General features: G+C 36.0%; 1 protein-coding gene across 2 annotated transcripts in view; it reads left to right on the top strand.

Annotated features, from left to right (window-relative positions):
• Window positions 1-13,691, top strand: part of OLA1 (Obg like ATPase 1) — a 92,097-nt gene that overhangs the window by 55,671 nt on the left and 22,735 nt on the right. The gene's annotated exons all lie outside the window — the stretch shown is intronic.

Here is a 13,691-nt window from a genome sequence, read left to right as displayed (position 1 = left end):
ATAAATGTGTGTTTGTGAACAGATATATGCATGTAACTTATCCAAACAAATCAAAAGTATCTAAAGCGGAATATCTGAATTCTCCTAAAGTACACCCTCTGTTTCTCCCTGTACTTCATTAAGTACTTAGATGCACATGGTTTCAATTTTCCATTAAAAATTCTCATTTCCATATGATATCAAAGAGTGAGAAGGCTTTAAACTGAAAAATAAACATTCATAGACTGGAAGCCAAAACAATAATTAATGTCAGATGGTTAACTCCAATAAATCATTAGAATAAATTCTGTGAAATTACTGCAACTAAAACTGTCCTTTTGATACTCCAAGACATTTTGTGTTGGTACTAAAGAACAAAATTTAACGTATTTTAGTAGCAAACCCTCTCAGTCCCAAACACAGGCTTCAGAATAGACTTCACAAGCAATATAATAATGTAAGCTCTTCATATTTGGCCAAATTTTATAATTTTAAATTAATTTTTTCCTCTAAATATTTTTTGGGTATGCCAATTTAAATATAAGAAGTGGTTCTATCCAAGGAAGTATTTAAGATCAGGTAGTTGTATTTTCTCTGTTGTGGTAAGGTGATACTTTTTTCAAAGTAAAAATGCTATGGTTTCTTAAGGCTTGCTGTAACAAGTACAGATGTGGAAGCTTAAGTGAAAATGGATGAGTCAGTTTCCATGTCCCAAAAAGGATCCTCACACCTGTATTTGGATGATTACAGGTAGAGCTCCCTGGCTCTAATTGTACAGTAAATACCATTTCCCAGACCCTAATGGTAGCCAGACTACTTAGGCGACGCCAGTCTGTGATTTAGCTGTCGCCAGCCACCCCATGTTTTTTGTGAGACTACTTGTGATGATGACATAGTTAAACCCAATTGAAAGCAAATCTTTGGATAAATTGCAATTTTTAATTAGTAAAAAATCAGATGTTCATCATATAATGAAACAGTTTAACTGTTTCTGTTACAATTAGTGATTGAGTTTTTAAAAAGTATACCCAGATCTCATGGATGTGAGTGTAATTGTAGCTGAAAGATCAAAGCCTGGGTATCTGAGTGATGTTCCAGAAGAGAATTTACCACATAGCCATTTTCAGTACAGTTTCTGCCTCCTGCTGTTCCTATTTTCCCTCAACCTAGCCATTGACTACCCCCTGTGCATCCCTGCTCGTAAAAAATGATTGAGGAAGTATTTGTCATGTATTTATGAGTGGGAAACATTGTGTGATAGGGAAAGGCATCTACTAGAACCAGAAAGATTGCCGTTTCCTTTCCTTCAGCTACTCTGCCACAGCCTTAAATCCTGTGTTTATGCAACATAGCTTTTATATTTAAGAGCAGAATAAATGTTTTCTATGAAGGATGCTAACGGTAGGCTTCTGTCATTTATGTGGTGCAAGCAGATGTAAATGATTAGAATATATTTTACTGTTAGATGCCACTTTGTGATTTTTGTTATTATTTTGAGGGGTAGGTATTCATATATGAAATACAAACCACATTTAGTTGTAGTCATTCTTCTCAAAAAAGTTTATTTCTGAGCTTAATTCATAATATAACAAAAGTAAGGTTAATGCAGGAAATGCTCAGCCATAAAATGTTTTCATCAGACTTTTGCAACTATAAAAGTGTTTAAAACAGCAAAGGAGAGAAGAGGCTTTTAAATTTTGTGTAGACAGGAAAACTGAAATTGTCTTAGTTTTACTCGGACACTCTTTCAGAATTAATGAACATTTTAATTGCTAGTTAAAACACACGTTTAGGTGCCAATGTGTCATTTTTCAATCCAAGGAAAGAATAAAACACTGTGAAAGATAAGACTATTGTGTGTTTGAGTAGGTGTATTGACCTTTTGAAAGATGTAAAAACTGGAATGGCTCCAAGCAGTTACTTGCTGGTTTTAACAATGTTGAATTAGTCATTCAGTTGATTTATGATTAAGACCTAGCCCCTGAAGAGAAGCTGACATGGCAGCTGTGTTAGTCGCACTCATGTTATGATCAGATGACAGTAATCTTGATGTTTATGGGGGAATCCACTGAAACCATTCCTAATATGTTTTGCTGTGCTCTAAATGAGTATTTTAACTCTTCTTTTAATAATTCCTAATTTTTATTTAATCTGGATCTAGTACCTTAACCATGGTATACTGTATTTGAGTTTAACCATGAAAATATTCAAAATAGTAATAATAATAATTATCAGTTAAAACTGCATTCTGAGTCCCAGGATGTCACATAAATCCAGGATATCTGATTTATCAGCCCTTCATCTAATTTAAGCTTTACATTTTAGTCTTGCTATAGAGCATGCATCTAGTGGCTCATAGAATAGATTCCAATTATGAAATATATTGAGCTAAATAATGAGTGAATGTAGTGGGCCATGCTTAGCATCATGTTTGGTTTGGTATTTTGGACTTACTTGCAGCAAGCACCAGAAATATTTATATGTTTATATGTTAAAGCTGCATAACTGATCTATTAACTCAATTTCTGTGGTCCAATTAAGTGAATTTCATCCTGTGCCTAGACTGGAATTCAAAAAGCCACTTATGCTGCTAAAGATTTTCTAGTATCTCTAGCATTGTAACTAAATTGTCTGAGACTTAATAATGGATTTCTGAACATTGTTTTCTCTAGTATAACTCAGAATTGTTGAATATCCAAATGTATGTTGACATTATTTTAAGGGCTTGTTTCTCAAAATATTGTGGTAGGCATTCTGTTAAAAATGTTGATCAGTGTTAATAGGATAGGGGACTTAGTATTTTGCTCCTGTGTATTTTAAAAAGTGACATATATGTAATAATAAAATTTTGCCCATTAATTTTCATAGCATTTTCAGTGTTCTTAAGCTAGAAGAGATATAATTAGGTCAGATGAAAGGTCCATCTTTTCTGGTATCATGTTTCTGACAGGCCACTAACAGATGTCCAGGGAAGATTATAGGAACAGATTAAGCAAACAGACTATATGCATCCAGCTTCTTGCAATCTGTTATTATAGAGCTGACTAAGCCAGATATTATAAACTAACTGTTGTTAATACTTTTTGACTGATTTTTATTCTATAAATTTACCCAGTCACCTTTTGAACTCAAGTATACTTTTTGGTATCCCAATATCCTGGAGCAGGGACTTCCACAACTTAACTATGTGCTATATGTAGAAGTACTTCCTTATGCTTGTTTTGGATCTGCCACATCATAATTTCATTTGATGCTCCTTAGATCTTGTATTATGAGAGTGAATAATCCTTTTCTATTCATCTTTTTCATATTGCTTCAGATGTTCCAAATATTTTGAAAAAATTGAGGGGGTAGGGAAATCTGACATGAAGAAAGAAATATCCAGGGTCAAGTAAAACGAACACCCCATAGGTTTGAGTATGAATTAATCTGTTTCACTCAGTCTTTCACTTTTAAACTAGTTAGGAAACAAAGTTACAAATGGAATTATTTACTACCAGTTATGGTAATAAATGGAGCCTTGGAGTTCTTGGTTGTATATCTGCAGGTATCGGTGTTGAGGCAGTGACATTTTATTTCTATAAATATATTTGAGAAATCATTTGAAGGAATTTTAAAATCATAACTTGTAATGCCAGGGTGGTCTTGAGATGTTTTCTTGACATTACTGCTTAATGATTTTAAGGTTGTCTTCTATGCTGACAAATCTGGAAAATAATATTTTTTAAAATATATTACAGTTCTTTTTCCTGCCTTACAACTGAAATGCTTTAAAAGAACATTAGGAGATGATTTATGTTATCTGAGTATAAGTAAAATTTTGCACACACAAGTTGAGAAGTCAGATATTCAAAACTAGTCAGATCCAAAAGTTAGGCATCCTGTGCTACATCTTTACTGCCTGACTGAGAGTATCTTACAGCTCAGGCAGTTGAAACTAGGGAATTGTGTATGTTTTTCATGGAGCACCTACCTGGTATAGCAAGGGATAGTGCACATTATTTGCTTAATAAACAGTTATTCTTCATTATTTCTTATACAAATGAATTAATGAATACAAATTAATTAGTCATCCATCAACCAAATGGCAGTCTGTTTTCTTTCCAGCACCATGTCCTGACATTGCCAATTGACTTCTAGTCTTCTCTTTTACTGATTCCAGTGACTTCATTCAGTTATTCTGTTTATCCCATACTTTTTGCCCCACTGTTTTCCTAGCTGATATGGTCTCCATGGGTCTTTGCCAGATTCTCTCTGCTTTGATTTCATCCCATTCTTGCTGGCTTAATTCCAGTCCAGTCTTTTGGCCTGGATGATGTCTTTCACCAGACTTCCTGCTTTGCTTTGCTTTCTTTTGCCTGCCCCTCTGGAGATCCCCTGCCTGTTTGAATGGGAATGCATATTGTTTGGGTAATAGCAGGTGTTGGGAACATGTCTTTAAGCATGGAAAGATGGGTCCCATTCTCAGCTTCACTGTGTAACCTCGCTCCAGATGCGAAAGCACCTTCCTGGAGTCTAACTTCACTCCAGTGTTCACCTTCTGCCCAGATGTGATGATTTATCTCTGATAGCAAGTTTGCTCTGTGCCAAATGTCTTGGTTCCTACATATTAGGACAGTAAAATTTTTTAAATAAGTTGTTTCTGTATGATTTAAAAATGGCCAGTTTTATGGTGATGCTTTTTTCAAAAATTCTGATCCACCTGACTACAACATGGCACTGCTAAATAGCTGAAGTGTAGATTGCAAAGTCAGGAAATAAAACAGTGGTTTACTTAGAATATGTTGACTCTTGAACTAGTAAAGAGAGGAGTGGTCATAGTAGAGGGAAACCTGGATTTTGGGAAGGTCTATCCTGGGCAGATAAAGGTATCATCACACTATGCTTAGAACTCATCAAAGGCTACAGACTGTAGAGAGAATGGTGAGCAGGGAAATGAAGAACAGTCTCTCCAGTGTTCTAAGTGACATGTGACAGCCCAGCACCCCAGAGCACCAAAACCAGCCCAGCCCAGCAGCCATGACTTGTAGGCACACAGTTTGTGGTGATGGGGAGTGGGGCTGTGGCCAAGCCTCATCCCCAGTGGGCTGCAGCTGTGTAGGTCAGGTGAACAGTATTGAAGGCAATGGGACATGGAGTGCCCAGGGGTGCTGACCAGAAGGACACACAGGTGCAATGCATGTAGGTAAGGATATAAAAGGTTGCAGCCTTCTGAAGTGATAGGGTGTTACTCTGTAAGGGCAGACACCTGATGCCTTCTGATGAGGTATGGCATTACTCTGTGGGGCGAATGCTTAAAGCTTTCTGAAATGGTGTGATGATATATGTGTATTGTGGCCATCTCAGCTGCAGCTTATGCTGTGACATTTGCTGTGACAGTGACCCACCAGACTTCTCATAACTTGGAGAGCATTGGTGTCAGCTGCAAGCAGCTTCTCAACTTCATTGCTGTGTGTATGATCTCTGTCCTATCAGCTGCATGTCATCTGGACTTCCCTTCAAACAGTTTGGCATTGCTTCCCATCTTCTATTCCTTTTCTTCTTCCCCGTGCAGATGCTCTTCTCAGTGTTTTTAATATTTTGGTTTGGCCATCATCACTGTAGTTTCTGCTCTGTTTATATCCAGTTCTGTGGGTTCAGTTGTACTATTGAATGACTGCAGCTATGGGTGTTTGAATGCCCTACCAGTTTTATAGTTGGCTTGTGTAGTTTTATGAATTGCTGTCTGCTAACGATGCTTCTTCTAATCTGCCATGGCAGTTGAGGGATCAAGTAATTTGTATGATATTTTATTTAAACTCTTGGACTTTCATAGGCAAAATCTAGTACTAACTTGCAACAACTAAAAACTTAACTGCTTGAAAAGTTTCCAAACCTGTGCAGGGTAAGAAAGGGCTTCTTTATTAGTATATACTGTCTGAACACTTTAGAAGCTTTTTTCCTCCCTGGTCTTCATTGGAATTTTTGTCTCTTTAATAAACACATACTATTTAAGATACAAAATACTAAGGGAGATAATAATGTTGCACTAGATTCCAAATCAAATAATTACACAGCTTGGATTAGTTCAGTTTATAAATAACATGAGCAGCAGAGATAGGGACCTCCACAAAAAAATGTTATGAGGTGACATTCTCAAAGACAGTGATGTAAGTGTTGTTTATTGCAATGCGATGTTTCTGACTCTGGATGCATAACAAGGTATAAAATGCCTTTTGAACTTAGGTCTTGTTTAAACCCAGAGAATGTTTAAATTGCTCAGAAGCAAACCTGAGATGCAGAGATGTCTTTTGAGTATAAATTTTGTTACTGTGTAGTGGATAACTGTTCTTCCTTCTTCCCAGCATGCTGCGTAAAAAGCTTCAGTTTTCTGCTGCTTACTTTCCACTGTAGAGAAACTCGTGCTTCATGCCTCAGTTTTCTTCACTATTTCCGTAAAAGTCCTTGGTGCTGGTAAAATAACAGACATAATTTTTTGGGAAATGTTGTTTACTTTAAAATCAAGTTACTCAATGAAAATACTGATATTCTCTAATAATTGCAGTGTTTTTTTCTGGAATGTTATCAGTGATTTATCTCCTGAACGATGTCTGCAAAGACACTGTGTTCTGTCAGTCCTCTTTTTCAAAGGCCATTCAAATGTGCTCAGTCATTTAAGTGTTTGTTGTAGGTAGCTGTGGTCCCTCACTGAGCAATGCTGTCTCTGTCTTAGCTGGCTAAGCAATGCTTCCCTCATATTTATGATAGGCTGAAGCATAATTAGAAACTGTGTTAAAGCATAGGAGAAACTGTGCTTTAGTCACTTGTCTTTGTTATAGAATGGAAGAAAGCAGGAAGGTAAGCAGCTCAAGAAACCAGCTTTCATATTGAGGACCAGATTCTGTAATTTACAGTATGTTTCCATCCAGGGTTGTTAGTCCTGAGCATCATCAACACAACCTCATCACCTTGGATACGTTTGGAGGCGAATAGGGTGCTAGCCACAATATCAGGGCTGTCATCTCATTGTTGTATCATTATCTCAGATGCAGATTTCAAATCCTACTTTTAGTGCTAAATAGTTCTGTAGTGAATTTCACTCTTTCTTCTTTTAGAATAAAGCAGTTTGACTGTGCATGTAAGCCTTAGATAGTCATGTCAAAATCTCTTTCACATTTGAAGATCCTGATGAGAAACACCATTAGTAATGGAAAAGTAGAGCAGACTTTGTTTCTTTTGGGTTGTTAAATGTTAGAAGCACAGTCACCTTCACTGCACTGTGCACAGGTCTTACCCTAGAAAGCAGGATTTTGGGTTTTTTAATAATGGGCGGTTTGGTCCTGTTCTGCTTTACAAATAAACTAATGAGATTTTTGCAAGAGATTGTTATTCTTGTTAACAGTCGTTTATCCTTAAGTTACTGAATATTAAGTTACTTATTTCTTCTTCATATTAATTTATTAAGCCCTGTGCCTTTCATAATGAATGAACATTGTTAGTCTGTCTTTGTCAACTAGACAACATAGAAGTTGTGCATAGCCCTTAAAGCAAATAAATTTCTCTTTCAAATCAGGGGGAAAATAGATACTATGAGGTTATGTCCCAATCTGTTGTGTCACTGTTCCTGTATCTGACATGGCATTTAAAAACCAGCAGTTGTTTTTGTGAGGGTCTGTTGAGAATCAGAAGATGGAGAGGAGGCTGTTGAATTACTTTGGAGGTGGGTGGCTGTGGTCTCACCTGCTGTGATGGGAGTAGCTCCTCCTAGAGTAGATCCTCCTCTGTGTAAGGATCTGATACCTCCTTGCTGCCTTTAACTGGTGGGTTTTGAGAGGAAACGCTCATGTTAGGTGCATCAACAGCTGTAATAACTGGCAAATGAGCTTTGATTTTAGAAATTTTTTATAACAAGAAGTGCTTTGATAATATTGTCCTTTGTTAAGAAAAAGTGAGACAATACACTAATATTGCTTTGTAATTTGGATTAGGAGGTGCAGTCAGTATTGCTGTAATACCACCTCTTGAACAATGTCCCAGTTGGCAAGTATCTTTCTTTTCATTACTCAGTATTGCAGTGTTTGATTTGCAGACAAGTACCTGTATATCTGTCTAAAATTCTGCTTATTGAATCCATTTTTTGAAACATTTCATGCTATCACTTCCTACAGAATTGTGTTAATATCTTTAAGTTCTCATAGTTCCAGCTAATTTTATTCCACCTACCATTATTTCTCTCATGCATGGTGTTTGAGATACCTGTAGGGTCTGGGAAAAAGACTCATCTTGAAATTGTTCTTTGTGGGTGGTCTGCAACATCTCCTTCTCTGGGGGGAATACGTTCTGTAACGTTCTGTTTTCTATAAATAGGGACTGCATGGAAACATCAGGCAGTCAAGCATTTATTATAAATGGAAAAATAATATTTGAGGATGATTCTTTTATACAATTGGAAATGTAGGTTCTGTGGCTTTGGCACCCTTTTTTAAAGTTTCCTTTTTCTAAGTGACTTCTTTGTTTCACAACTGACAGACATGTTTTTCATTGATGATTATTTTGAAAATCTTAACACATTTTTTAAAAAAGAGTTTTCCTTTTAATTTTATGGTTATTTACAGCTCATTCTTTTGTATTAAGTATATGGAAATATGCTTTCATTTAACTGCTTGTTTTTCCCAATAAACATACCTTACCTTCTAAAGTTTTGGCACAGTATTTTATTTTCACAGCTAGAGTTTCTTCTAATCACTAATATGGATGACTGACGTTCAGATGCTGGTAGTCACTAGTCTTACAGTGGATGGAACCACGTATCCTTGTCTGGAAACAAGGAATAGATGCATTTCGTGTTTAAATTGGAGAGGAAAGTTTGTACATTATATATGTTTAATTGAAGAACTGTCAGATGAGGCATTGAGTATGAGTATCTTCTTATCCTTTATTACCAATGCTTGAGCTTAATTATTGCTAATTTTAAGAGAAGTTGATTAGAATATAAATCTAAATAATGTTTGGAGCTTACTGTGCTCTGGTATTAATTTCTAATGCCTGAAGAAATGTTTGGAAGATAAATATTTGGAAGAGACTTAAGTGTGTGTGCTGGTATTGTACTTCATTGGCTTTAATCAGATTCATGGTATATTGAGTCTTCCTCTTGTTCTCATGCATTGGCACAGTAGTACATTCCTGAAGCAAAAATGTATTTCAATCCAAATGGCTTTTATTAAAGAAAAAAAAGAAAATAAAATCTTACACCTAATACATTGAAAACCTGCACAATATTGCCGATCTAAAACATGTGATGGTACTTCCAGCTCATGTTTTATTTCAGAGGCTCATTAAATGCATACCTGTTTTTTATTTAATAAAATCTTAATGTCCCAGGATATTCAGAATAATGAAGTGTGCATGCATGTGCATGTGTGTTCAGTTTCCCATAGGATTTTTGAAAATTATTTTTAGTAGTATTATTTAAAAATAACTTTATGGAGGGTAAATGTTTGTCTTTGGCTCCCTCTATCTGCCTGTCTCTACTTGTTTTTGTCAACTAACATTTTTGCATAACTTGATGCATCATATAGATTAGAATCAGTAGATAAGAGATCTACAAGTATTTCATATCAGCATTTGGTTAAATAAATAAATAAATAGAATTATGGTAAAGAGACCTGGAGGACTAGTAAGAACTTTAGTTTTCAAGCCTAAAGGCAAGGTTAATGTCTTTGTGCTCAGACAGTGTCTTGTTGAAGTACATTTCCATTCCATTCAGAGCCTAATTTTTGTACTAGGCTTTTCATAAAGACACAGCTATATGATCAAAGTAAATAGAAACGTGGGTTTAGCTGCCTGTCTTGCAGTAGTGTGTAGTGTTTGATAGCCTTTTGTTTCTGGGCTCTAGTTATGTTAGTACCCTGTTGACATGGAAGGTAACTAGATTGTTCTATTACTGATTTCTGACAAACAGAAATTGTTTGATATGCTAAAGCTCTTTCTGACAGAAGATAGAAAGTTTTGACAAACATGCATGGCACAGCAAGTGTCCAATTCTAAAGAGCAAAATAAATGCAAACCACCATTATGGGGAACACAAACAGCCTGAAAGCAAGTTATCAGTAAGCAAATAATTGTTGAACTGTTATGAATGGAATAGGATGTTGAAATAGGGCATGATTGGCTGATGTTACATATGTCCTTGATTACCTTCCTTGTGCTTTTATCCTAATAAGTGACATTCTTTGTATTCCCTTGGATGGCTAGACAGTCTGACACTGAAGAAGAATAAATATTGCATGTGGTACACATTAAGCTGTCATCTAGGACAGCATTTATAAAAAGTAACTAGAAAAATTCATAAGAAATTCTGCAGTGCTACAGTTTCCTGGCTCCAGTCATAATTGTCAAAGTTCTTGACACATTCAGGTCTTCTGAAATGATTTGGGTTTACAGCTACTTGGTGTATGAATAATTATTAAGGATTCTTTTTTTCTGATAATGCAGACTGTTAATGTTCTCAAAATGATGCCTTTTCATTGAAGACCATGGACTAACAAAAAAAACCCCAAACCAGTGTCTCTTGAAGCAGTCAGAACTAAAAGATGTATTCGTATAAAATAAAACTAAATGATAAAATTAAGGAGCTAATTTTCAAATGCTGTCTTTGAATCTTGGTAGAAAATCCATTATGAGCTCATGTATTGTTACAATTATTGTAATTTGGAAATGGACCTTTTTATGTAAAATATCAACCTTTGTTTTTCTTCACTGACTTGAAATTAAGACTCAAAAGCAACATAGCAGGATATCATCATCTCTGCAAGGGCAATGGAGAAAACCCCTTTTGAACTATCTAAGCTGATGAGTTAGTGTTTGAATGGTAATTATTTTACTCTTCAATTTCAAGAAGAGGGAAGTGTGGGAATTCCATTCTTTTTACTCTTAAATCCCTGAATTCCTTGTGATGGCTTGAACATTGACCAAGAAATATTTTATGGCCCGTTTGTACTTCCATGTATTTACGTGTTGCCTAACACAATGCCATGATACTCACTGCAGTTTGACACAAAAATTCATGATAAATATTTTAAAGGCTTGTCACAGTTCTGTCACTGTCCAGGTCATGGGAACTGTACACTGTATTCGTGGTATAACCTGGTTTCGCTTCATATGAAAACGCAGCCTTCTTTCATTTTTGTTTAGTTCATGTGAATAAGGTTTTTTTTATTGTTGCTATTTTTTTACTGCATTAAGCATATCCCATAAGGAAGAAGGGAAAAACCCTGTTACCACCTCATCAGGTTACTTGAGGATTAACATAATTTTGTAGGTGACATTGTGCTTGTTCTCATTCCTCTTCCAAGCAGCCTATAACTTACAAGATCTCATTGTGAGTAGCTTGGAATGGGAAAATAGACCCATTGGCTCTTTCATAAAATTTGCATTTAATGTTAAATGAAAGTCTTAAAAGAGTTCTTAGAAAAGGGTTGGAAAAAAAATCTGTATTCATGTGAAGGGATAAAGCTGAAACACCTGTTTACGTTGAAAAAAGTTTTCTCCAAGTATAACACTACTCAAATGTTACAGGTAACTGTTAACTCTGTGGACCACTACAGAGCACAAAATATTTGCCCACCTGGTAAATTGAACTGTAAGCCCCACTGTGGGAAATTGCTTTGCTGTGCTCCAAACAGCAGTTATCTTAGTAATTGTACCTGAGTTCTTTTGTGTCTAATAGACAGTTGATGTCCTTCTTACCATGACAGAATTAGTTTATTGCAGTATTTTAATTGTAAAAAATTCAGGTAAGATGTGTTCATGTAGTTTGAGAGGGCTAAGTATGATTTTTAATCGGTGCTTTGAGAGCACAGGCATTTGAGTTGAGAATGTGCATAACCCTGCATTTCACATTCTAAACCGGCACTCGCAACAAGGAGCTTATCAGAGCAAATTGTCTAGTCCATCCCCTTCCTCACTCAAAACCTAATGACCCTTTATCATCATGGTTTAGATTGCTGGACACAGATGTGAGAAAATACAAGTAATCTACAGGTAACTACAGTAGCTGCACTGATGTTCTCAGAGAACTGACTGCTGGGAAGATAAAAAGCTTCCCACAGAGCCTGTGACTTTCCAGCAGCAAAGCACATCATGAGCTCATACATGAAGTTTTATTTGCTGAAGATTCACAATAAGATGCATTAGGACATTCAGCAGGGTCCCTTCTTAGATGAGCACAAGAATTCAGTGGGGTTGTTAGTTGATGAACTAGTGCATGGCTTCATACTAAAAAACTAAAACTAGAAAGTGCAACGATACCAATAACGTTTCTTTTTGAGAAAACCACAAACTACTGCTGTAATGTATTAATGTAAACGTAGTTTGTTCCTTGTAGTAAGTCATCTCATGTCATTGGACTTTTCTTGCTATGGAAAGTATTCAGGTGTGAAGCAAATGTTGGGAAACAAAGCTGCTGGCTGTTGTAATACAGTTAGCAGTACATGCGAGATACGAAGAAATAAAGTAGAAGTAAAGTCTTACAGGAAAGATTTATGTGTAATTGCAATCTTTTTTACTCAGCATTTTTTTGTTGTAATCATAAAGTAGATCTAACAGTCTCCGTGTTCAGATATGTTGCCAAGGAATGGGAAGGAAATAAAATATTGTTCAGATAAATTTCACATACCCTAAAGTTAATAAGGTAATGATCTTGTTTACTGTTTTTAATTTTTAAATTTTTTTTTTTGTAATTCAAGAAGCAGATTTTAGTGATTCAGTAAGGTTGAAATGTATCTATTGAACCATATGGGAATGATCAATGTGAATCAGTGTGCCCGCACTTTTTCTCTTCTAAAGTAAATTAAGTATAAGCAAGTTACTTATTTAGGAAAAAATGAATATAAATACTGAAATGCTTTTTCCCCCCCCTCTTTTTTAATCATCTGTAAGTTTAGAGGTTGTGAAGAAAGAGATAACATGGCATGAGAGGTACAGGTCATCCAGAAATAATGATTCACAGAGGGTGGTATTAATTATTAAGCAGGCAGTAAGCATTACAGTGGTCTTTGCAGAGAATGGTAATCCCTCAAAAAGCCTAAAATGCAAGCTTAAGAAAACCTGTGAGCAGCCTCCTCCCACCCAGAAAGAAACAAAATACAAATCTCACAAACACCATATCCCTTCCTCTGGTAGGATGAACAAGACAAACTTATGTCTGTTTTTTAGGTGAAGTCCTTCTGCCCTGTTCAATCACCCTCAAAGCTTCTGTGTTCTTAGGGAGCTGCTTTGTTGACAGTTGCAGCTGTTGGTGCCAAACCTTTGAGCAAGAGGGCTGGCTGCAAGGCTGTGCCTCTCGAGCTGAGCCTGTGGCCAGAACAGCAGTCTCCGTAATTTTCTGTGCTGTTGTTTGATCCTCCATGCAAGTGAACTACAAGACTCTCTGAAAACTATCTAATCTTTACTCCTCATTCTGTTCTACTTCTTTATGCCACATTTCCAGCTTATGCCCACCTAAATGGTAATAAGCAGAACTCCTTATTGCAGAGCCTAACAGACACGCTCTGAGAAATTATTTTCTATGATTACACATATCTTTTGCTTCACAGTAAAGACATGCAGAAATGTTTTTTCTTGTTCAATAGCAAATATGACATACGGGGAAAGAAGTATATATTCCCTTGTTCTATTTTATCTTGGATTGAGGAAGACAAAAGAAGTAAAGGGCTATACGTTCTGGAAGAATT

This window comes from Onychostruthus taczanowskii, unplaced genomic scaffold (assembly GCF_017590055.1).
Source record: "Onychostruthus taczanowskii isolate IOZ18803 unplaced genomic scaffold, ASM1759005v1 scaffold20, whole genome shotgun sequence".
NCBI lineage: Eukaryota > Metazoa > Chordata > Aves > Passeriformes > Passeridae > Onychostruthus > Onychostruthus taczanowskii.
The sequence above is the reverse complement of the archived record's forward strand: the minus strand, read 5'-3'. Positions and strand labels throughout refer to the sequence as shown.